Below are 26,810 nucleotides of genomic sequence, written 5' to 3' on the forward strand. Positions count from 1 at the left end.
AAACATAGAGTCAGTGACCTTCAGAGACGAAAGGAGGTCGAAGTTACAAGGTTCCAGAAAAACTTACAAGTAAAACATGGATAACTGACTCGTGTCGCTTTATTTGGAGTGCCTTGAAGACAATGCAGCAGGTAGCTGCGCTATTTATTGTCTCAACGTCTACGCTTGCGATATAAAAAGTGATGGGGAGTTTTGTTGACCTATTCGACACGTGATGGCGAAGATGACTATTGTGAGCTTCGCTGTGATTGTAGTAATGTGCAGTGTTCTCTTGCCGGTAACAGCACGAGAGCCGGCCTCGGAGACCTTGGCCCTCCGTGAGGAAAATAGATGGCATCGACCTCCCTTACCGCACCAGAATTGGCCCGGGCGGCCTACATGGCCCAGTAAGTTACGTGGTGCTCTCTTTGTATATAGTACGGAATCTCCCAGTACATGAAGCTTCCCTCTTGGCGTTGTTATGATCAAAAGTTATGTGTAAAGGTGGTCTTCTATGACAAAAAAAATTCGGAGCTACTGCAGATCACCAGGATATTGAAACTGTAAGGTGAATATCTAGCAGTGACATCGTAAGCTATACATAGCTGACGCCACTATGTCAAAGGCTCTCATTCTCAGGGCACTGATAATGAAAGGTAAAGGCAGAAATTTCATATATACAGACTCACGAGGTAAGGCCGCTGCAGTGACTCATCAACCTCTACAGTGCGTCTTTTGTTAAAATGTGATCGGTAGGTTATTCTTCTATGCAAAGTATGATTTGTAGAAAGAGGCGCATTAAAACCGGATGAATGGAATTCGCTGTTTTCTTCCAGTCATATCACCATATAAGCAAGCAACATCTGTGTTGACGTGAATTCGCTGGCTGCTAGCTTGGTATTTGTTTTGTTATTTTCAGTGTGCAATATATGTCGTGAACACGCTGTCATTTTCAATTAGCTACTAAAGCTTACGAATGCCAGTTGTTGGGGCTTGTTGGCACGTAAATTGAAGCAGTGAACAAGTAAAGTCAAGGCAAAGTTGAGTCAAAACTAAGGCCCAAAAATTTTGTCTTGAGCTCACTTCATTTAGCCATTTGCTTTTTATTGCTCAAAGAGACATTCTACGCTAAAAAAACATAACAATGCTTTGAAATCCCTCCTCATTTGACACATTCCTAGTCAAGAATTCTGTCGCGCTATTTGCCTTCATGGATTTTACATGAGAAGTTTCCTTTCTTTTATAGGGATTAACATAACAAAACAAAAAAGTTGTACAGAAAACCTTGAGAAGGTCCTATTTCTTTGAAAGAATGCGCTTAATTCTGCTATGAATAGTACAACGACAAAAACAAAGATGGATAACATTAAGAGAGGAGAAACGCGCACAAAGTAGAGCAAAAAAGCATATAGAATATAGAGAAACAGTGTGAATTCTTCTGTGTCATCAAATGAGCCTGTTCTCGAGATAAAACAGCACGTGGCAAGCTGGTGCCGTCATGACCTGCCGAAGCAAGGTCAGATGCATATGAACTTTTCTTCGTTGTGTAGTTCACACGGTGATAGATAAGAACATAGAATGTGGTGTAAACATATATTTGTGATAACTTATTGCATACTATGTCTGTACTGCGAAAATACGTGTGACTGACCAGTGACCATATATGGGTAACTATAAAAGATGATTGGCTAAACATTTAATTTTACTAGTGTCGCAAATAAGTAGCATTTGGGTCTTATGTGGGTGGGAACTGTTTGCTATGACACACCCTAAACTGTATTTTTGGTGTTAACTTGACCGCAAGTGTACGACGTAGTTTTAGCACAGGAGAAAACTACATGCTTAGGTTTTAGTTGGCGGATATATTAAGGCACACGGTAAATGAAGCTTAAAGGAAACGTTGAATCAATGACCAATATACTATGCAACACTTTATTTCAAAAGTATCTTTTCTAACACCAACTTTAACGCTTCCAGAATGTGGAAGGGGTGAAGTGTACAAGCAGTGTGTCAGCAGCAGCTGTGGCGAGAAAAGGTGCTCGCAAATTGGCCGGCCTCGTCCTGGCTGCACACGTGATTGCCAAAGTGGATGTTTTTGTATGAACGGCCTGTACAGAAACAGTCGTGGACGATGCGTCCCGAAGCGGCGATGTCGTAGAGGTGGTTTCGTCAGGCCGGTGCCCTATGGTGCCGAGTAGGGGACTCGAATTAAGTATGAAGTAAAATAAATTTGCAATTACAGACAAAGCGGAGTTTTTTTTTCGGTACTTAGACCAATGAGTTCTAATGAAGGCCAAATAAACATTGATGTGAAGTGAGCGTTATTTGCATTATTTAGGCAATATAAAAGCTCGCAATCAACGTATTTTCAAACGGAAATCGCTCCCCAAGATATCTCGAAGTGAAACGTAGCGACTCCTTATTCAGAGAACAGCACCTATAGTGATAAGTGAAAAGCAACGTTTATAGCTGCTGGTTTATTAAAGGGTTATCACCCCTCCTCCCCTCCTACTCTGAAGTGTATGGTCAATAAAAGGTTGTCCGCGTCTCGTTAAGCTCTCGGCACACGCATATGTGGGCTATAATACCAAGATATTGTTCTCCTTAAAGGGAATAATTTGATAGGAAACGACACCTTAGATGGAACTGAAGACAATATAAGTACTTTTGGAGACTGTAAGCAAATCGCCTCGGCAATTTACTATATAAGAAAAAAGGGTGACCAAAAGTATAAGGCTGTGTATTGTAAGCCTAATAGCTACCCGTCGAAGAAACGCAATCTGTAAAGAGGCGTTGCTAATATCAACGTGAATTCTATGCTTGGCTAACATGGGAGGTCTTCTACAATAACAAAGTGAAAAAGTGATAAGCTTCCTCCATCCCTCTGGGAAAACTGGCAACGTGGGTATTAGAACTAAAACACCTAGAAGCACGAAGAAAAAAATCACAGCATGTCCACGGAGTGAATGATGATTGGTAGGGCGAAGCGTTCGCCAGTCCGTCCGTCTATTCATTCTTGCTTCCGTCCGTCTATGCGTCCATCCGTGCAACCGTCCATATGTCCACCATGTCCGCCCATCCGTGTGACCATCGGTGCGTCCGTTCATCCTTCTGTCTGTTCATTCGTCCATCTGTCCGTACATGCGTCTGTTCGCGCGTCCGCTCTCCGTCTGTCTATCCATCTGTCAGTACGTCCGTCCGCCTATTTAGTGAACAACCCAAGTGCAGCCATCTCACATATTTTCATCATGTATTCAGCACATATACAAGTGCGCCATCCAGCGGACATTCTAAGGAAAGCTCTTTCGAGTATATGCCACCGGATCTTACGCACTGCTATAAGGGACGCGCAAGCCACGCCATAAAAAGCTTCGTCCATAAAAAACAAAACAAACACGACTGTTAGGCTTCCTTTTTAACCCTGATAAATGTTACTTTGGCAACCCACCTTCACTCATTAAGCCCAAGACCCCAATACACTACTTAATAAAGTACACTTTTTTTGCAAGATATAGTGCTATTGTCGTCTCAGATATTGTCGTGTATTGATAAGTAAGCAAAAGGTATGCCAAAAATTATCTATTTGTTCTGAACAGCAAAATGAAGCATCGCTGCCGCGGTTGGTGCATGAGAGAGCTAAACTTACACTTGGTACCTTATATTGTTGGCAGCTAATAAGTGTTGGTTACCATCCTGGTTGTATATAACACCCTTGTGTTTTTAGCGATCAAACAGTTCTTTTGTTTCGCATTTTATTACTTAATTATTAGTGTACTTAGTAGAAGCTTTACAATCAGTTTTCCTTGCAATACCTGTCAACGTACCCACAATAATGGATGTACATGCAACAATACTTAGCAGCATCTGTCAGCTTACTGAGAAAGTGTTAGTGGACATAGTTCGCAACCTTTACATGGCGTAAAGAACGAAAATGAGTGAGTTCATGTTATTTAGTGTACTTTCAACATTAGCGTAGCCTGTCACCCTAGCGACATTTTTCATTTGGGTAACAGCTGAACCTGTCAATGCATATGTTCTTTATGTTAACAATTGTTTACCGCAAGCTTCCGCAAGGGCTTTTGAAAGCAACAATCGATGGAGCTTTACGGAAACGCGCCATATTAGTGTGGGTACAATAATCAGATAACACAATATATTCGGTGTCATTTGTGCTATGAAAAAAAAAAAGCGTTGAAAACACTCGCTTTTTCGTGCACGCGTTGTGTGGTCAGCGCAGCGTGATAAACGCTACGGTCCTTAGAATTGCTTATGTATGCATTTTCTGCTACAAGATGCACACACAGAATTTATACGTGTTGTTATGGTGCCTCAGATATGTGCAATAATTGCTTTTTAATTGACAATCGCACAAGTGTGAACGCTGATGCTTGAGCAACATTGGTGGGCGCTGCGGATGGGGTCGGCCGTTCGGGGTATCCGTTGGTTCTGTTTAGAGCAACCGGTTTGCGGTAAGGGTGGACGAACGGACAAGAGGACCGACAGACGGTAATAGAACCGGAGAAGTCACTGCAGGACCCTCTTACAAGGTGCCGTTGTAACGGGTGGACAAACGGACAAAAGGACCAACAGACGGTAATAGAACCGGAGAAGTCACTGCAGGACCCTCTGACGAGGTGTCGTTGTAACCGCTGGCCGTGCCCACGGAGAGGACAGAATGTCGTGACGCTCCGCCCGTTCCTGAGCCCGCTGGACTGCCTAGATATGCCTGCTGAGTTCCGTACTTGTGATGGCCTCCTCTCTTTCGTCTTCGCTTGAGAGAAGGTTGTTAGGCAGCGCGGGACGTTGCCAGAGCATGTGAGCCACAGAGAAGAAGGTTTCGTTGCAGTCAGGGCAGCTAGGGTCAACGTCCACGTATATTTTACTTAGGAATCCCCGCGACGGGAAAGACTCCGTCTTCAACATTCTCAAGGTTCAGTATTTTTATGTCATGCCAATACATTGTACACTGTATGGTCTACAAGCTTGTCCTTAGTGCAAGAGCCTGTACACTGTTCGATGTACACTGTACACTCTTCGATGTCACTTCAAAGCATATGCTACACTCCACGGAACCTCTTCATATTGAGGCGAGTGCAAAAAACTACAAAATAGGGCGGTTGTGACTTTCATCTTCAACAAAAGAAAAAAAAAACACGTAGACTTTTTATTATAAGCTTGTAAGTGAAATAAACATTGTCTATTTACTATCCAACTAGTTATTTCTTTGAAGAAAAAATAACTTATGTAAGGTTTCTTTCACACCGTGTCGCCCACATATAAAAGTCGCAGCTTATGAAACTGAAATATAGAGAGTGAATAGCTGCTTTCAAGATGACGGGAAGCATTACGATTATCTTGTTTTTGTCGTGGTCGCATGCACTTCCCAGCTTCATGTTAATGAACAATATGAGATAGAACTATATACGTTAACCACCAGTTCTAGAAGTTCCCGCTAACTTTCGTGGTTTTGGCCATCATAGATCAGTGCATATTACTTTCTGTATCATTACTATTTCTATATGTATAATTAATAAACGTAATAAACTCACAATTACAGACTCACAAAGACGCAAAAAAACAACTACTACAAAGAGGCAGAACGACTGCCGCTCGTTCGGGAACAGGAAGTTGGGTCCCCACTCAACCTAATGACAATCGCGCCGTTGTAAAAATTTTTATCGTATTCTGACTGTGATTGGTTCCCATTTTGTAACTATGTGTAGCCAAACACCAGCACTCTTCGGAGTCGTTTGCTCACAACATTGTTGACAATATTAGTTGCCCAACTGCTGCACAGGTGAGAAGAGGGAAGTCACTCTAAAATATACTGCTTCTGGAGTCTGCTATAATGATTTGATTGATAAGAGGGGTTTAACGTCCCAAATCCACAATATCATTAGAAGGGACACTGTGGTGGAGGAATCCGGAAACATCGACCACCTGGGGTTCCTTAACGAGCATCGAAATTTGAGCACGTGGGCCTACAGCATTTTCGTTTTCATCGAAAATGCAGCCGCTGCAGCCGGGATTCAATCCCACCAGCTGCGGGTCACCAGCCGAGTACCTTAGCCACTATCCACTGCAGCGGGGCTGTATGCTATCATGAAAGATTAGTGTCACAAAAATCACACTTGCATACACGTGCTATAGCGTATTTTTTACGAGTATGTGCGAAAATAAATTGATAAATGCTTGCATTTCTCGACTGCGCAGATGCAGACAGTGATAACGTAACTTCAAAGAAGCCAGCTATTTTCGCATTAGCGTTCAGTGTATTCACTAAGGTGAATTGAGGAGTCGGTAAATTACATCGTACTTGATATAAACAGGCAGAAATACGCCTATTTTCTATTAACGCTGCGTATAGCGCTTTGGTATTCACACTTTCTTTCAACTCACAATAATAGGCCCTGTGAATATTCAGCATTACAGTGCCACCTTCTTTCGGTTGCTTTGTACCTTGGTTTTATGCGTTGAGGCTTGCATCCGGCATTTCACTTGCCTATTCACTCAAATGCGGCAATACGTGGAGCTGCAAGTGGCATAACAGCTGTCGTGTTCACACCTAAGACCCTGCGCTTCTCCGTGCAGCGCTGTTTTTTTAGCAATCTCTCTCTCTCTCTCTCTATATATATATATATATATATATATATCACAAAACTACGACCGTAGCGCAAGCATACCACAAATTAAAAAAAAAAACCTATCACTTTCCCTTTTGAGCAGCCGACGTGATCTAAACCTCCTTTCATTATTCCATAAATACATACATGAAACAAGGCCATTATCATTGATATTGCAAACATCTGCATTCATATCAAAGAGACTAAATAATCATCTTTCATTGACACGCATATACGGCAAAACACACATTTTTAACTCATCTGCACTCCCCCGTGTCATCCGCATGTGGAACAGCCTTCCAAATGAAATCGTTGCATAACGCCATCGGGAAAAATTCCGGCACCTTTTACTCAACCATTTACAAGATTAACTGCACGTTTTATTCATATTGAAATCGGTACCCACGCGTTTATCCACTACTGGTATCTCGCTTTTTTTTCTCTTACTTTAAACTTATTTTGTTTGATGGTTTGAATACTAATATGCCATTCAGTTCTGTTGTGTTTTATTCAGTGATGTTTTATTTTGAATAATGGAAAGTCTTTTTGCATGTGTGCTTCTTTGTTTTAGCTTGTTTTAAATCATTATCTCACGCGTACACTCATCTGATGTTCATTGCCGTTGTATTCCTATTAAAATTATTATTATTATTTTCTCATTCTTGTTCCTGTTAGGATTTGTATAATAATTGACATTTAGTTCGTGTTATTGTTTGTATGTAAAGTGTACCAATTTATGTATGTATTCCCTTTATGCTCCCCTTACACAATGCCCTGTTGGGCCTGTAAGGTATTTTGAATAAATAAATAAATGAATAAATAAATAAATATATTGAACATCTGCAGCCAAGAGGTACATCATACTTCTCGAACTGCTAAATTTAAAAGAAAAATACTATTGCTTTCCTCAATATTGGTCTGCTCTCAAAAAGCATGCATTCTCCGTAAGTAAAATAAATGATGACATTGAAGATCGATCACTTTTTTCAATGCGGCAACAATAACAGAGGTATGAGACCTTCCAATCTTACAATTTGCAAAAAAATAAAACAGTCATAGAGTCACTATCGTGCACAACGCAAGACAGAAATAACGTAGCGAAAATTCACAGGAAAAAAGGTTCGGAAAATGCGCACATACAAGAAGAAAGTTTCACAATGAACCTTCGAAGTTTCAGAGCAAAACTTGGGAGTGATCACACTGAGAAGTGCCTAAGTGTGGCTTTCCTTAACGTTAATAGAGAATGACAGGAAATAAAGTCACTCCGCATCCAGATGTTTCTTATATTTTCCATACAGAATTTTAGAAACGGCACGAAGAATGCAAGACTTGTGTCAGTGGTAGCTGCAGCGAATGGAGATGTCGTTACCTGTACAGAGGCTGGCCTGACGCATGCACCTTGGACTGCCAGAGCGGCTGTTCCAGTAAGAAAGAAGGTTACTTTCGAAACCGGCGTGGCAACTGTGTGCTCAGTTATGGGTGCTTTAAAGACATATTGTCTAACCTCCGATCCTTCGTAAAGCCTGAGAGGCAATAATGGTGGCTGTTTCCTGAAAGGCATTATTTCATTTTCTAGATGAAATAAATGAAGTACATAGAAAAAGTACATTGAAAAGACCAATGAGAAAATGTGTGCCTTTTGTGTTTCTTTACGTGCAGCGGCAACGCTGGATGTATGCTTGCGATTCGCGATATGATTCTCTCAATGTGACTTTTTGCTTCCCGTTTTTGCAATGCCTACCAGCTAAAACATTATACTTCTGGCAGGGCAGTTGACAGTGACTATTAGAGTGGGTTCGAAGTGACATATAGAAATAAAAAGGTGAGTTTCAATGTCATTATCACAAAATCAATTATTTTTTAGAGGCGTGCGCAACTTCAAAGATTTATTGTAGGTTATATACTACCCACGGTGGATTTCCGAGCTTGGAAGCATTGTTTGGTACTACAAGCCTCATCGGATGTTAGAGATATGTTATATACCTTATATATTAGGTATTACCATGTACCCATTAGATTGAATGTACAGGCGTGGTATGCACTGGCACCACGTCAAGCGGGGCCATGGTTCTTCATTTTCGAACTAAGAGGGGGCGACCCCTTAAGTCTTCATACCAATCTGAACTGGTCGAGACTGTAGGTACGCTACTCCATGTTTTACATCGACATTAACTAAGTAAAATTGCTTGCTGTTCCAAGTTACCCGGCGTAGAGTAGTTAGTGAAAAGGAACTATAGCTCAGTCTGGCTTCTCTGTGGTTTTTATATAAATTGTTGCTCTTTCTCCTCAGCTCTATTGCCTCTTCATTTTTCCACTACTCCCACCGCACTGGAATACTTCTTTTCTTTCTACTTGTCAAGTTTCCTATATGGCTGGAGCTAAGGAAAGCATCTTGATAGCATATGCGTGGTGGCACTGCTTGTGTAGTTATAAGTCCCCTGCTGTAGATATCCAGAGGCTCAAATCATCATCAAATGTTGCTTGCAAAAGCATGTATGAGTTTTTATTTTTTTGTTGAATGATAACAAAGCTTAGTTCAAAGGCACTGTATCAGGGGAGGGGGGACTACAATGTCAAGAAAAACCCACATTACTGATGCATCACACTTGTCCTATGATATCGTGTGTCAAAACAGGTTGGATATATTACCTGGCCTTTGGTCTAATCTGGTGGCAATGCGCTTTTCTTTAATATTTTGTTTTTAATGGGTGAGCTAAATGGTGCATACGAAATTACTGTAACTTAGATTACTGCACCTCCAAGGTGCAGTCAAGTTTTTTTTCTTTTGAAGCAGTATGCTAGCTCCAATATCCTTGACCACTATTTCGCTCAAGGGCTGCAAAAAATGCATTTTTATGACGGGTTTGAAGAATGACATATTGTAGAACAGGTACAGCGACATGACCACTCAACATTACGCAGCTTCGTCCTCAATAGCATTGAACAATGCACTATTCATCAAGAAAAGTATTTTTATCTTACGCTGGCAAATTTTACAATGAAAAGGGGAGATCTAGAATTACATGCATCAAATCGATCATTTTCGTTGCAATGAACCTGGCCGGCGCAGATTTGGATGTATAGGCAATATAATAGCGTGCTTCAATATCTTATCCTCTCCACTAAGACTCCTTATTAAAAATTTTCTAACTTAAACAAATAACTGCTATCAATCTTTTTTATTGCCTATAACCAGAGAAATATAGATACAAATTTATATGTATTGTCTCAAACATGTATAAAAGTTTGGTTCAGGGTACTGGCGATTTTAGGTCAATTGGCTCCTTCAACATGACCCTAAATATGACAATCGCTCTGATTATTCTGGCTGTATGCGCTTCTATTGTCCATGTGAAGGCGCAAGATAGTTCTGCTTCATCTGCGTTATCCTACGGCGGTGGCTCACGTTGGCCCAGTTGGAACTGGCCTCCACGCCAGTGTACGTAAAAAAATTTTCTCGTCTTACCTCAATCTCAGCATGGCCGAATGATTCCTATAGATATCTGCGTTTGAACGAATAGATATGGAATTGTTGTGTTTAACTGTAGAGAATGAATTCTGTAAAAAATGGCAGCATATCCACGGAGTGAATGATGGAGAGTGGGGCGAAGCATCCGTCCGTCCATGCGTGCGTCTGTGTGGCCACCCGTGCGTTCATCCGCCCGTCCGTGCGTGCGCCTGTTCGTGCGTGCACACGTCCATCTGTGCGTCCGTCTCTGCGTTCGTCCATGCATCCGCTCCTGCGTCCGTCCATGCGTCCACCCGTCCGTGCAGTTATCCGTGCGTCTGTCCATGCATCTGTCTGTGTGTCCGTTCGTTCACCTATTCAACACTCCAAGTACTACCATCTCGCATCTTTTCATCTTATTGTTACGGGAAGGAGACTGACTCAAAGGGGTAGTCACTGATGTATTTTCAGCCGGTTAGGCGAGCAGCGCCAGCCACACAGACTAGCTCGCGCCAGTCTATCTCCTTCGTCTTCTTCAGCTCCATGCACTGGCACGTAGCATGACCCCCGGCGGTGGAGGCACCATCCCGGTGCTTTAAAGGTCGTTATCTGACGCATTATTAAGGCTTGATCCGCGAGACGTGTACGATATCGCTGGGCCGCATAGTAGATGATGATGGACAGATGGGGCTGATCTCGTAGGTGACAGGTGTTACTTGACGCAATATACGGTAGGGTCCCGTGTAATGAGACAGAAGTTTTTCGGATAGGCCCAGCCGACGATGAGGGGACCAGAGTAAAACGAGGGTACCGGGAGCGAAATGTACGTCTCTATGTTCCGCATCGTACCGACGGTATTGGTTAGTTTGCGACGCCATCAGCCGAGCGCGAGCGAGCTGACGGGCATGATCGGCTCGTGCAATCGCGTCGCGGGCATACTCGGTGGTGGACGAGGTGTGAGCTGAGATGACTGTGTCTAGTGTTAAAGTCGGCTCTCTTCTGTACAATAAGTAGAACGGCGAAAAGCCCGCCGTGTCGTGACGGGATGAATTATACGCGAAAGTTGCGTAGAGTAAGGCAAGGTCTCAGTCTCGATGGTCGGGCGACACGTACATACCGAGCATAATTGTTAAAGTGCGGTTAAATCGTTCCGTGAGGCCGTTTGTTTGAGGGTGGTAAGCGGTTGTCAATGTGTGTCTCGTGGAACAAGAACGCAGAATGTCGGCGATGACTTGGGATAGAAATGTACGGCCACGGTCTGTGAGAAGCTGTCTCGGAGCACCGTCAATCAATATAACGTCCCGTAACAAGAAGTCAGCGACGTCGGTTGCACAGCTGGTCGGTAGAGCTCGCGTAATAGCGTAGCGTGTAGCGTAATCTGTAATAACGGCTATCCATTGTTTCCCAATGTTGATGTTGGAAAAGGACCAAGCAGGTCTAACCCAACACGGTAAAATGGTTCCGCGGGTATGTCAATTGGTTGAAGATGGCCAGCGTGTAGCAGCGACGGTGTTTTACGACGTTGGCATAGGTCACACGTGGCAACGTATCGGCGTACCGAACGAGCAAGGCCAGGCCAGAAAAAACGGCGCCGGAGGCGCTCGTACGTACGGGATAAGCCAAGGTGTCCAGCCGTGGGAGCGTCGTGAAGTTCGGTGAGAACACAGCGGCGCAAATGCTTAGGCACAACAATGAGAAGGTCGGGCCCGTCTGGTCGGAAATTGCGACGGTATAGGACACCCTTTTGAATGACAAAGTAGCGGACGGAAGCATCATTTGTGGAGGATTCCATACGGCTGATGATGTCAAGCAGCTTTGGATCACGCTTCTGTTCTTCCCTAATATTAAGAAAGTCGGACACTGACAAGATACAGTTCTCCGTGGGCTCGTCAGTGTCCTCAGGATCGTCGACAGGGTACCGAGAGAGGCAATCGGCATCACGGTGTAGGTGGCCAGATTTGTAGACCACCGAATAGGAAAACTCTTGCAGGCGCAAAGCCCAGCGACCAAGGCGGCCTGATGGATCTTTCAGAGAGTTGAGCCAGCAGAGTGCGTGGTGGTCGGTAACTACCGAAAATGGGCCTCCGTATAGGTAAGGTCGAAATTTAACCACCGCCCATACAAGAGCCAAGCACTCACGCTCTGTTATCGAATAGTTACGTTCAGGGGCGGATAGGAGGCGGCTGGCATATGCAATAACGCAATCATGGCCATGTTGTTTCTGAGCCAGCTCTGCACCAATGCCATGCCCACTTGCATCTGTACGAATTTCCGTAGGGGCAGCAGGGTTGAAGTGTGCCAGAATCGGAGGGGTAGTGAGAAGAGCGACGAGAGTCGAGAACGCAGAAGCCTCTTCGGAGCCCAATGAAAACGGGACTTCTTTCTTGAGGAGCTGCGTAAGTGGCCTCGCTATGTGCGCACAATTTTTCACGAAGCGTCGAAAGTAGGAGCATAGTCCGATAAAGCTGCGTATATCCTTCGCAGATTGTGGTACAGGAAAGTTTTTGACCACGCTGATTTTTGCCGGTTCTGGTTGTACACCGTTGGCGTCTACTAAATGGCCAAGCACTGTGATTTGATGGCGTCCAATCTGACATTTGGACTAGTTGAGCTGCAGGCGAGCGCGACGGAAGATTCCCAGGCTAGCTGAGAGGCGCTCTATGTGAGTTTCAAATGTTGGTGAAAAGACGAGGACGTCGTCCAAGTAGCACAAACAGGTGGACCATTTGAATCCTCTGAGCAGGGAGTCCATCATTCGTTCGAAGGTGGCTGGAGCGTTACAAAGGCCGAAGGGCATGACCTTGAACTGATATGGGCCATCGGGGGTGATGAATGCCGTCTTTTCATGGTCCATTTTATCTACCTCTATCTGCCAGTAGCCGGAACGAAGGTCTACGGAGGAAAAATAGTGGGACCCATAGAGGCAATCAAGCGCATCATCTATTCGTGGCAGAGGGTAGACGTCTTTTTTGGTAATTTTGTTTAGGTGTCCATAATCCACGCAGAAACGCCATGCACCGTCTTTCTTGCGGACTAGCACTACAGGAGAAGCCCAAGGACGGCAGGATGGCTCAATGATGTCCTTGGCGAGCATTTTGTCGACCTCACTTTGGATTATGTAACGCTCGGCTGCCGACACCCGATATGGACGCCTATGAATTGGATGCTCATTACCAGTGTTTATGCGGTGGCTCATACCGGTAGCTTTCCCCAACGGACGGCCGCTGATGTCAAAAACGTCGATGTAGGACAGCAGAACCCGGTGGAGCTCATCAGTCTGCTGCGGCGTTAAGTTGGAAGCGATCATCGAAGTAATAGCGCTGTCGGAGCAAGTGGCAGATTGATGTTGAGCGTGGGGGACAGAAGGGGCGGCCATGGCGAAAAAATCTACCGCATTGTCTTCTAAGGTGCAGAGCAACGCCAAAGAGATCCCTTGTGGCAAAACTTGAGGTGACAAGCTAACGTTGACAACTGGGAGGCACGTAGAACTTCCTGCGACGGACAGAATGGTGTGCGGTAATGTAATGCCACGGCTTATGAGGACATCGGTGATAGCCGTCAGAACATAGTCCCCGTCGGGAACTGGTGGTATTGAGACGAGCTCTATGTAGGTCAGTGTCTGTGGAGGGAGGAGCGCGTGTCCCGTTGTGCAGAGGCGACTGACTCGGCCGTTGTGTAAGAGGTTCTGTTGCGGGCAAGTGTAGACGGAGCGTACTGGTCGAACAGTCTATGAGGGCAGAATGCGCGGATAGGAAGTCGAGGCCTAAGATTACGTCGTGGGGGCATTTATCAAGGACGGTGAAGAGAACAGCTGTGTGTCGATCGGCAATGCTCACACGAGCGGAGCACATTCCCAGGATAGATGCTATTCCACCATCCGCAACACGGACGAACTGAGTGGTCGCAGGTGTGAGAACCTTCTTGAGCTTGCGGCGAAAATCCCTCGTCATGACGGAAAGTTGGGCGCCGGTGTCGACAAGAGCAGTGACATATACGCCGTCTACTTGTACGTCTATGAGGTTCCGTTTTGTCGGTATCGTCAAAACAGGATTTTCGGTCAGTCCGAGCGATGCAGTGCCACCTCCGGGGGCTGCAACGCTTAGTTTTTCGTCGGGGAACCTCGTGGGAAGGCGGGTGAAGATGGTCGGCGGGGCTGTGGAGAACGAGACTGGTGACGTTGGGGGGATGGAGAGCGGGAGTAGCGTTGTTCAGAAACAGGTTCCTGGGCAAAATGGTCGTGGCTGGTCTCAAGGCGATAGGCAAGACGTGCATAGAAGGGACGAGAGGACGGTTGTGCAGGAGGACCCCAGCGACTTCTGCAATGGCGAGAAATGTGCCCGATTCTGTGACACGAGAAGCATATCGGCTCGTCATCGTGTGTTCACCATGCGGACGGATTACGTATCGTTGAGGGAGAGCCGGTCGGGAAGGGACGTGCAGGCGTGTATCGGGGCTGTTGGTCGGTGCGGGGAGGCGGTGAGATGGAGTGAATTCCCAAGCTGGCGATTCCCTGCCTGACGACTGCTTGAATGAGAGGCAACGTAATTGGCGGAGAAGGGTCGGGAGACGTTGGTCCCACCTTAGCTGGAGCAGCCGCTTCAAGCTCCCGCCTGACGATTCGCGTCAAGTTGTCACAGGTGTTTGGTGGATGATATGTGTCGAGATACGAGGACGTCGCAGTGGTGTTCGGGAGGCGCTGGAACTGATAGGAGATGCGTCTGCTTTTAGCTTGTTGGAACCGGCGGCATTCTTGAATGATCGCATCAACAGATGACACATGTTGAATACCAACAATTTGAACGCATCGTCGGCGATACCCTTTAGGATATGAGCAACGTTTTCAGGTGCAGACATATTTTCGTCAGCTTGGCGGCATAGTGAAAGGACAGCCGGAATATAACCGATGTAGGGCTCCGTGGAAGATTGTGCCCGAGTCGACAACTCATTTTTCGCAGCTTCACGACAGCCAGAAATGTTGCCAAAAAGCTCACGCATCTTTGCCTTGAAGCTGTCCCAGCTTGTTATGTCATGCTCGTGGTTATCAAACCAAACACGAGGGGTTCCGTCGAGTTAAAAGATGACGTTCGCGAGCATAAGAGTGGGATCTCACCTGTAAGTGGCGCTGACGCGTTCGTAGAGGCGTAGCCACTGGTCGACGTCGGAACCCTCGCGGCCCGAGAACACGCCGGGGTCTTTGAGCGCGGGAAGCGTCACGAAAGTTGTTGCTGGCGCTGGGTTGACAGGTTGGGCAGAAGGGGGAGCGACCGGAGAGGATGTAGCCGAGTCTTGGATGGCCATGTTGTAAGCCGCGAGCGAGCGTCCGCTTCGGAGTTCCGTGGCGAGGGCGGGGATCGCACAACTCCACCAAATATGTTACGGGAAGGAGACTGACTCAGAGGGGTAGTCACCGATGTATTTTCAGCCGGTTAGGCGAGCAGCGCCAGCCACACAGATTAGCTCGCGCCAGTCTATCTGCTTCGTCTTCTTCAGCTCCATGCACTGGCACGTAGCAATATATTCTTTATATATAAGCACCGTCATCCAGCGGACATTCCAAGGACTGAACGAGAGGAGGCACACGCACACTTTCTTACGGCTTGCGCTTCGTGTCTACTTGCCACCTTTAACCACCTCTAGTTCATGGTATATACTAGTTCACTGTATTCATGGCACTGCGGCCCAGCGCACGCTAAACCTTTCTAAAACCAAGGAGGTTACGCTCAGCGAGTATAACGTAGCAAACCTCTCTTGTCAGATAGTGCTCAATCTACATGCTAATGGCTGCTAAGAGGGAATGAGAGACCGGAGAATTCGGCTTTTAGTGAACGCGCACGCTGCAAATTTTTTATTGTCCAACAACGCACAGAAGAAATATTCTAGCGGCACTAGCTCGGAGGTCAAAATGTAAGACTGGTTACACACTAGTACTACGACTACGAGGGACGAACGGGTGCCGCTATAAGGAGCTTCGCCCCTTATATGAATTTAGGCAAACAAAAACTTACAACTTCAGTCGGATCCGTCAGAAGGGTGCTCTTTTGTCCACTAGCCTTACAGGAAGAATTCTGAGCAACCGATGGCGTCCGTCATCGGCAAGAGGGTGCACATGTGGCACCAAAAATGTCATCTTGATCAAAGTCAGCGACATGAAATGCCCGCTCGCCCTTTCGGTAAAACGTAGTGAAAAACAGTGCAAGATATTTGTTAAAAAGAAAGAAGTGGCGGCACAACTGCAGTGGTGTTCTTGGATTTGTTTCGGTCAGCTGGAGCAACAATAATAGCTCCTAGGTAATGTCTGAGTACGACTGCTTTGGCATTGCTAACGTACAGGCTGCTCAGAAGGGATAAAGGTTGTCGATATCAGCTTTGTTTAACGTTATCGAATTGCAATTACCAAAGTCTGTTTTCGTTATTCCTAGATACATATAAACTGTCAGTGACCTGAGGCAGATGCCCTTGAACCACAGCCGGTGGTATAGCAGCTGCAGTACAAGATACATAAATAGATAGATAGATAGATAGATAGATAGATAGATAGATAGATATGCTCGAGGTGCATGCTGTTCGCTATGAAATGAATCGCTACTATAGTAAAGATAACAAAAGGACAATCTCGCCGAATACTCGTACACGCATCAGAAAAATTGTGCGGACCAAGGGAATACATGCTGAAATGGCCGTCTGCGCCTTGTATTGGTAAGCCATCTTCTGATCAAACGAGTTCTATAGCAAATTTGTCAGAACAATGGCCTCACTAGCTAATCCGTCAGATCATTGCTATCTACAGCAGACAGATTGTCACTTGACGGCACAAACGCTGATTTCGGTAGGTGCTCCGGTGAGCCATGGGCTTTTTCTTACGAGTTCGCATGTCTTTTTTGAAAAAATGGCGGATTTCCCGTAATAGAAAATCGACGTCATGCGACGAATGCTGAAGGATAGTGACCGTGTTGTAATTGTTCTTATTGAGCAATGCGGTATCAATTGGCACCAAAATATTTACAAATTCTGTACTTACAGACATATGTTGAACAGTGCCAAGTGTTTTACACAAAAATTTGTTCACGCTTGCGCAATGATAGCGAAAGTAACATAATTATTAGCAACGCGAAAAGTTTTAAGCTGATATGTAACACTTGTGCTCGCGACAGTGGTAGCCCTGTACAGAATAACTTCAGTGTATGGCACCTCGCTACGACAGACATAAACCCGACGGGACGGCTGAATCATAGGAGTACATATGTTATGTTTATAAAAATGGATGACCAACATTGCAACCACAAAAATAATTTCACCAAAATTGCGCCTGAAGAGCGCAATTTTCTAAAGCAGTGCCGAGATATGGCTAGACGTGGCGTGGTTCTGCCACAAAATACTTGATTGCCACACAGAATGCTTGGGTTCGATTCCCTACAAAAACCCTGATGTTGTTCGGGTCAATGCTGCCGATGTCAGTTTTTTTTGTTCTTTTGCCGTCGGAATTATAATACCAATGTCCCTTGCCGATGTTCCTGTGCAGATATAAAGTGAAATCATCTGTGGCGCATACCTGCATACCAAGTGCACATACCCGCACGTGGGTATGTGCCACTGTCTGGCGGAAAGTGTCTGACGATGTACGCGACGGGATTATGACATCATCCATGTCTTGACCAGCACGTCATATTTGTCAAACCATCTTACCATTTCACACTAATTTCGCATCACTCCAAGTTGAGGGTTTCATCACGAGGGCACCTAGATGTAGGAGGCCATGACAGATAGAGAGACAGCTATGTAGATCGACGGAAAAAAGTGCCCGTAGTACGCAAATAAATGCTTCGTATTTTATAAGAGAACTCATATTGTTGTACATCTAAAATGCCTACTTTTTATATTTCGTTTACAGTATGTTGGAAAAGGAACGAAGAATACAAGGCATGTGTCAGCGGGAGCTGCAGCGAATGGAATTGTCAATATCTCTACAAAGGCTGGCCCACTGCGTGTACCTACGACTGTGCGAGTGGGTGTTTCTGCAAGGAAGGATACTTTAGAAATAGGCGTGGCAAATGTGTACTCGGATACCGCTGCTTCAAAGAAATATTGCCTGTCGTGGGATCTATTAATGAGTAAAGCTAGTCAAGCACTGACGATGGTCAATTTTTACAAGGTGCTCTTTATTTCATACAAAAAATAAGTGAAATGCGTGTGAAAAATTCAACAATAAAACACCGAAGAACTTGTATGAATGCTGTAAGCCTTGGAAATGAGTGTAGGCTTGTGTTTTACATTTCTTTTTTTCTGCGCACAGGGGTGGGAACATTGTAGTTCTCGAGTGTTGATTGATTGATTGGTTGATTGATATTTGGGGTTTAACGTCCCGAAACCCCGATAATTTTATGAGATACGCCGTAGTGGAGGGCTCCGAAAATTTCGACCACATGTGATTTTTTTACGTGCATCCGAATCTGAGCACTCGAGTTTAGAGCATTTCCCCCTCCATCAAAAAATGCAGCAGCTGCAGCCAGGATTCAATCCCGCGACCTAAGGGTCAGCAGCCGAGTACCTTAGCCACTAGACCACCGCGGCAGGGTGTGCTTCTCGAGTGTCAGTGACCATCAAATACAGGAATAAGTTTCGAGCGTGAGTAAAATAAAATATTGCAAAATTATAATGAATTTGAAACCTGGCGAGACACTTACTGGTGGAGACATATTTGTAGTAGTCACTATTTTGCGCGTGAAATAGTTCTGTGGTCATGTAGGCTGTCATGGAGAATAATACGCCATTTATTTCAGATTGTATAGTTTTCTCATTCTGGAAAAATAATAATTGCCGCTCGCTTCTATCTGTACATGGTTGATAGAGGCTTGATAAATTCATTTTCATTTTGGAAGCACGTGCAGTTATGCACACCGCCTTCCAACACTCCAGTTTCCTGGGCAAATAGACATAATTAAACATTTCCTGCACTGTCAATGAAGTTTAGCAAGTTGTTCTAATGAGTTCGAAGAGGGGAAATATTGAAAGCCAGCAGCTGGTTTTCAGATGTTATATTAGGAAAGAATTGGGCACGGAATGCATGTGCTGATACAAATTATCTGTAGCTTGAGATTTCTCTTTGCCCTGAATCTGAGATGAACGTTACTCATAACGGTAAATTAATCTACTATCCCACCACGCATGCTTCTTTGTCCATGGACCAGTGCCCCAGTGAATAAAAACTAAAGAGTAATCTATACGTTCTCTTACTATGCAAACATTTACCGCAGTTTACTGTTTCTCTCGTGTCATACTCGCGGGAAGCAATTTACTGATTGCTACGTAGCAGTGGGCGTAGAAGACTACTGTAACAACAAAAACTTAGTGTTTCTGGCAAATTTGACAAACGGCAAAAGAAATCTTCTTTTTAACACTGAAGCTTTTTATTTTGTCGCTAACTTCCACTCAGTCGTGAAAAAGCTATGCTCCCCTTAAACTGGCACACAATATATGTGATAATCTTACACTGAAATTCTTTGATGGCTTAATTTGTTGATCGGTCCAAACCACTCTATTGACGCCCTGCGTGATGCACCCCAGCGCCACGGGAGACTTTGACACCGGGACCACCAAGCCTAGCCTGTTAGCCCGCATGCAGACCTGCGGAACAGCTCAGCCTCACAAAGTGCATTGCGTGTACTTCAATCTTCGTACACAGCATGCACTGTGCCCAGTGAAGCAGTTTAAGTTATATGTAACTCACGCTCTATAGTGCATAACTTGGCAGGTGGGTATTTGGGCACTCAGATGAGTCTCGAGTGGCGGCTTTTGAGAGAATTGGGAGGCGGATGGCGTGTTACACAATGTCACATCAATGGTCTTTCTCAGTCGTGCCTCATTTACGTGTCGTTCGCTTGAACGAGCCTAACCTGTTTTTCACATTGGGATACTGGCGAAGGAACACCACAGCTCTAGTGTACAAACTGGCTGGCACTGAGTATACTTAATTTCGGCGCAAGCCACACCGCCATTCTCGCAGTTGGTTAAACTCTTTTCGCACTCAGTTCAATTTATTTATGGAGTTAATTTCTAAGACGATATCTTTTCGCATATATATCTCTTGCAAAGGCGTTGATTGGCAGGTTAAAAAGTAGGAGGTAAGTGTCGCTTCGACCACTGTACTCGCAGAAGTCTGCGGCAGGTGAATTGACTCTGTCGCTAAAAGCGATAGTCTCAAAACTTGGCCCATGTTTGAACACTGATCTTAAAGTTTAGACGCAAACAAACAACAAAACATAATATATAAAATGCACTCGCGCTACCTAACATCTGCAAAAAAAAATTGGGCCTGAATCTGCATGTTACACTGCAAACTTTGTCGAAAGACAATAGTCTTGCGTCTGGAGAGAGTGAACGAAACGTTTGTTTGATGTTCTGCGCAATAAAAATTGTGAACGGTATTCTGGAAGCGCTGCGTTAGAGCACCTCCATCGTGTAGCGGAGGCGAACGAGCGCATCGATGCATGTTAGACACGAGCACCATCTGGCAGTTACTTCGAAAACAAAGGCGTGCGTGCCTGCGGAGAAAGATGCGCGCCTGTCTCGGAGGTGATAAGGTGTAGAACGCAAAGCGCTGGGCAGGTGCTACCACCGTGGCGTGGTAGCAAAGCGTAAGAAACACATTTTTGAGCATCGCGTTCACTGTCAGCGCAGCGCGATAAACGCTACAGTCCTTAGAGTTACTTCTGTGTGCCTTTTATAGTATAAAGACACACATACAAAACATCGACGTGCTGTTATGGCGCCTCAGATATGCGCAATAATTGCTTTTGAATCCACAATCACATAACCATGAACGGTGCAGCTTGAGCAATATTGATGGGCACTGCGGATGCTGTCAGCCGTTTGGTGCCGTTTGAGGTATCGTTAAGGGCGGACAAACAGACAAGTGTACAGGTAGACAGACAGACAGAGAGACAGACAGACGGACCAAAGTTTTTCCATCGAAGCTCCCCAAGAAAGACTGTCGTCTTTAAAAAAGAAAGCTAGCAATAATAGTGCATTGATTCGTGTGGCAATTTGCGAAAGTAGAGAGGTAAGTCTTTAGCATCTCTATGTACAGCCCATCTTCCTTCCTATCCAGCCATTCCGTCAGCAAGACTGCTTTCACCGAAACAAATCGGAATTCTTGACAATCCTAAGACTGCTCGAGAAAGCTTGGCGAGTGTCGCGTTCTGTGGGCCTCCATGTCTGCTGAAAGCGGGCTCACGTGAGTGTAGAGGCTGTGGTCGAGAGTCATCCAGCCGCTATCTCTAAAGTCATTCCTCCCTATACATGAATGCTGCGGTAATCGCACCATCCGCGGATTGCTTATCCACGTTCACAATGAACCAGGATTCGGACCACAATCTCAGTCCACTATAACCGCTGTAGGAACCGAGCCAGTCGCACAACCATGCCCAGGGGGTGCCAGAGTGGAAAAAGAAACACGTGAAAAAAACATGAAAAAAGAGAAAGGTCAGAAAAATATATAATTTCAATAGGGCAAAAAAACAAATAAAGTAAGACACAAAAAGACTGAAAAATGGCCCCGTATCTGCATGTCATCTGCAAATGTCGTCGAAAGACGATAGGCTTGTGTGTGGAGAGAGTAAACAAAACATTTATTTGATGTTCTGCGCATGAAAACTAGTGAATGCTATTTCGGAGGCACTGCGTTTGAGTGCATCGAGCATGCAGCGGAGGCGAACGAGCTCATTAAATCATGTCATAAGTGAGACATGAGCGCCATCTGGCAGTTTTCTTGGAAAAGGGAGCGCGTGGCTGTGAGACAGGTGTGCGCGCCTGTCTCAGAGGTGATAAGGCGTAGAACGCAAGGCGACGGGTAGGTGCCACCACCGTCTCGTTATAGCAAAGCGTTGGAAACACTCGCCTGTTTGTGCAAGCGTTGCATGGTCAGCGCAGCGTGATAAGCGCTACGGTCCTTAAAATTACCTACGTATGCTTTTTCTAGTAAAAGAAGCACATACAGGATATATACGTGTTGTTGTGGTGACCCACACATGCGAAATAAACGCTTTTTATTTGACAATTACACACGCACGAATGCTAAATGTTGAGCAACGTTGGTGGGCGCTGTGGATGGGGTGAGCCATTTCAAGTACCCAATGCTGCTCAGAGAAGACAGACAGACAGACAGACAGACAGACAGACCAAAATTTTGGCGTCTTAAGGTCTCCGAGAAAGACTATTGTCTTGAAAAACAGAAGAGCACACACAGATAGAAAGAGAAAGCAAGAAGGCGATATACCCAAAAAGCAAGATGCACATTACTAAGCCCAGGAGGTGTGAGCGGTAAACAAAAACTTTGCTCGGTGAAACCACGTGCGCTAGGAACACGTCACAGATGAAAAAAAAAACACAATCGAAAGGAACAGAAATAAAACAAGTGGTCATTAATACGGCAACAAAAAATTAACCAAGGGCTAAAGTGACAAAGATGAACCCAAGAACAAAGAAAGAGATGAAAAGGAACCTATACGAAAAAGCGAGAACAGAGACCGAAGCAGAAAAGGAGGAAAAAAAAAACAGAAATCAGTGGAGAAAGAAGCAGAGAAGAGATAAGGCGATAGATATGTGTGTTTCTCCGCGGGCGCGCACGCCTTTGTTTTCGAAGTAACTGCCAGATGGTACTCGTGGAAGAATAAACTGAGGGATATAAAAAAGAGATATGAAAAATATATTGAAGCAATATAGATAAAGAGAAGGAAAGAGAGAAGGAAAATATAGAAAGGTATAGGGAAAGCAAAAAAAAAAACTAAATGGCATTGAATGATGTAGACAGAAACAGACACGAGAAGACACGTTAAAAACAGGGAAGACGAGAAGAGTAAAAAAAGAGATGAAAGGAAAGAAACAAAGCAAAGAAAGAGAAATAGATGCATAAAAAAGCTAGAAAGACAAATAAATAGACAACGTCACGGTGACTCTACAAATTTCGGTAATATGGGACATGCCTTCGGCTGATGCGTAGCATGGTGACGTCTTAATTTGATGGTTTTTTGCGTTCCTAGTGTTTACAGTTATGCCAACGGGGAATCGAAACCCCGATTTGATCATGGGAGACACCGTAGCGGATAGCTCCAAAACATTTGGTCGATCTCGTGCTCTTTAGTGTAGTGGAATCTCACTGTAGACGAGTCTTTACCATTTTGCATCCGCAAAAATGCACTCACCGTGGCCGGTTTTAACCCGGTCAGCAGTGGAGCACCTTAGAGTACTGTTCCATGGAGGCGGGTGACGCCCATCTCAACCCGCCTCCACTCACAACCCCAGTTCTGCATGTTTTTTTAAATTGGACTGGGTGTTCATTTGTAGGTAGCATTCGGAAAATGCAGAAGGAATATTTGTAACTTTTCCAGTAGAGCTTCCAAGCAAACGCAGATAAATCTAGTCAAAACATTGTCGTGATTAAGACATCAGCAAAATTTCGAAGCAGCACAATCATACAATGTAGGAAATTCAGTTTTCTATGAATTGCGCCTCAATTTCAAGAAATTTAACTATTGTATAAAACTGCAGCTCTAGAGTCACAAGGAAAAAACTAAAAAAACAGCCGATCTGATTAGCGTGAGGTTGCATGCACCAGAGGCTACATCTGCAAGGCAACGTTTTAGTAGGATGGAACTGTGACTTTAGCACACCGAGTTAGCAGTTTGTAGAAGCGACATTCAATGTAATAAACCGACGAGCTTTATTGAAACGCAAATTGGTGAAACTTGTAGAAAATAATTTTGGGTTATGCCCATCTTCCCGTGCTTAAGATACATTCAACGAATACCGCTACTCATGCAAGTCATTTTGATAACTTTGATACCGCGTTCTTCCAGTATATAATGAGGACCTACTACAAAAACACACACAAAAAGTTTTAAAGTGTCTATTGAAATTACACACTATGCTCACCAATCATTTATAATTGCTTCTTCTAAAAAATATCGAATTGGTGTTAGAAATGAAGATTCCTGGTTTCTCTTAGACTATTTCATTCAGTGATTGCCACCAACCTGAGTTCATTGATCTTGTTGGCAGCCTTAAATTTAGACTGGAAGCTCTTTCTTGTGGTTAGAAAAGCCACCCATTTGATGAACTCTTCTGGGTAAAAATAAATATATCTTAGTTGCTGATACCTGACAATAGGATTGTCACCATCCTGGATTCCAGATGCTATAAAAACAATGCCCTGCTGGGATGGCGAAGTATTTTTTTATTACACTGCCGTATACTTTGAATAAAGTCACATCAACGCGGTTGTTATCACTCTGTTGAGCTTAACCAGTTCTCATGTGAAAAGAGTGACGAAAGGACGCTCATTTAATGTTGATCGTCCCCACTAAGACACACCGAGTCCCGTTATAAAATACGTCGTTTATTCCAACTCTTGCAAAGAACATCTATTATGCCTTTTGTGTTGTCTACTGATAGCGACAAAAATAAATATAGGCCCTCATCTGTTATCTCACGAAAATATAAAACAACGGGTTCCGAGCAGCTTTAACCGCCAAGAAAGTCAGTGCCTTCATGATTGCCATAAACATGACAATCATTCTTTTGTTCTTTATCGTATGTGCTGCCCTTGTTCAGGTGAACGCGTAAAATGAGCCGGAGCTATCCGCGCTCAATAACGGTCAGGGTGTCTCACACAGGAACCCGTGGTTCTTTCCCAAACCAAATCAATGCGCCGTACGTATTAATTTGTTTTCTTCAAATCCGTCTTTGCATGACGTCTACCTCGTACAGACCCATAGTGAGATGATAGTTGTTGGTAGTGCTTGTGCAGAAAAAAAATATTATCATCCTGGATTAGGAGACGCACTGGCTTGAAATGGTCTAGGGTAATTTCATGTGGGTGGGGGAATACCCGTCTTTACTACTAGTGTTTTGTTATTTCGTTGAATGTGAGTAAGGTTTTCCAGCAGGAGGGCGCCGGGTCTCCCCTGCGTCCTCTCTGGACCAAAATAAAGTTTTCATCAATATAATTATTGTCACCAATGCTATCACTCTGAACAGATTTTTGCCGGAGATACAGTCAGAACTTTAGGAATTATCTTGTATCGTCATGCTGTCGAAAAGAGCATCAAGAGCTTAGTCTGTAAGACACCCTGCATGCCTTTTAATCAAATCTCAAGTTTGTATTCGCAGTATTGTAATGTTTCGAGTTTATCAAAAAGCGAATCATTTAATAAATCATTGAGTACACATCAGGGGATCGTGTAATTGGCAACGTTTTGTCATTTCTATTGCAGTAGTGTATTCGTTGCTGTAAAACGAGAATATCATTTTGCCTAGGTGTGTCTGTTCTGGTGTAATAGCGTTATGAAAAAACACACTCATACTTTTATGAAAGTATACAAACATCAGTAATTTGTGTCCAACAAGGTCATATTGAATAGTTTTTTTAAGAAGTAAATTATGAAAGCTTAATAGCGTGTATTTGACAAAATAGCTTCGTACAGAACTGCATTTCGAAAAATTGATGCAATACATTTCTTTTCTGACCCATAAAAATGACTTTGAAACTTTTGTGTTGTGTGTATATGATACGAAGTGAGAAAAGCTTATATTTAAATAAGTTTTATGGCCTTTCGTTTGAGTGTTAATATGTCTACGCCACGAAAGCGGAACCTTCATTCTATAATGCATGCTTTATTGCGATATAAGATAATTTTGGTTCACGCCAAGTTAAGGGGGTGACCACGAGAGCACCCAAACGTAAGCAGCCAGATAGATAGATAGATAGATACGCTCAAAGTCGCCGAAGCTCGCTAAGAAATGTATCGCATTTGTTAGGCTCTTATGTCCTACAACCCAGACCAATTTAATCAAATTGAGATGCGGGGAGACTAATGCTTTCAAAGCACTCTGAGCATGCGATTTCTCGTCTGCAATAAGGGAGGCACATACTGAAAGTGAATCGGTCGAAATTACTGCCGAAATTACTTCTGTCGTGAATTTACGGAGAGCTAGAATGGTGGCGAAAAATTCTGGTTCGAAAATGTGCACAAAATCAGCGATTCTAATACACCCTCAATAATTCACGTGCGACCTCTCACGATAATGCAAAGCTGCGGCGGCACAGAGTACACAAAGGAGGCGCCACATTAGACCACAAGTTTTGTTTTCTTTTTGTTTATTAAAGGGAACAAGCCCATCGCGCTTAGATCGACACTGCAGAAATTAGTAATAATAGGTACGCTCATTCTGGTGGCTGTTTCGGAAAAAAACAGTCAACGTATGAACATAAAGCAATAGGGGTACTCTCGTTGGCAAATGTAATGCTGCCTGGTAGAAGCGTAAAAATGCCGCATGCATTGAATCTTTTGAATTACAAAGAGTTCCTATTCTCTATGTATTAGTGGTGAACAACTTTTGATAAAAAAAAGAGGCGTAGAACCTTGTTAGAGGTCCCCACAGAATAGGCGAAGTCTGTAGTCCGGGTTCCTATTAGTTGAAGTAGCCGCCCTTGGCTCTCTGTACTAAGACCCACTGGGACTGAAAGTCTAAAAATCCGAAAAGGGCAGGTGAGTACACTTCAAAGCGCTCATGTATATCTTTATTTATCATATTCTGTAAAATCACCAAGAGAGAAAGCTGATCGATGCGTAGGTTCATGTGTTATGTGGGCAATACGTTGGAGGCCCTCCGCTGATTTGCCAAAGGAATAACTGTGGCGCAGTGGTCTTTTAATAAGCGTACTTGTAGTGCAAAATATGAGACAGCTCTGAACGGCGAATCTTACG

At 44.2% G+C, this 26,810-nt stretch overlaps 1 long non-coding RNA gene across 1 annotated transcript; it reads left to right on the forward strand.

Annotated features, from left to right (window-relative positions):
• The first annotated feature begins 250 nt into the window (after positions 1-250).
• On the forward strand, positions 251-8,231 carry LOC142767339 (uncharacterized). Its single transcript, XR_012884826.1, has 2 exons — positions 251-386; positions 7,901-8,231. It is a non-coding gene; the product is annotated as an uncharacterized LOC142767339 (long non-coding RNA).
• The last annotated feature ends 18,579 nt before the right edge of the window (positions 8,232-26,810 follow it).

Source organism: Rhipicephalus microplus, chromosome 7 (genome assembly GCF_043290135.1).
Source record: "Rhipicephalus microplus isolate Deutch F79 chromosome 7, USDA_Rmic, whole genome shotgun sequence".
In the NCBI taxonomy this organism is placed as follows: Eukaryota; Metazoa; Arthropoda; class Arachnida; order Ixodida; family Ixodidae; genus Rhipicephalus; species Rhipicephalus microplus.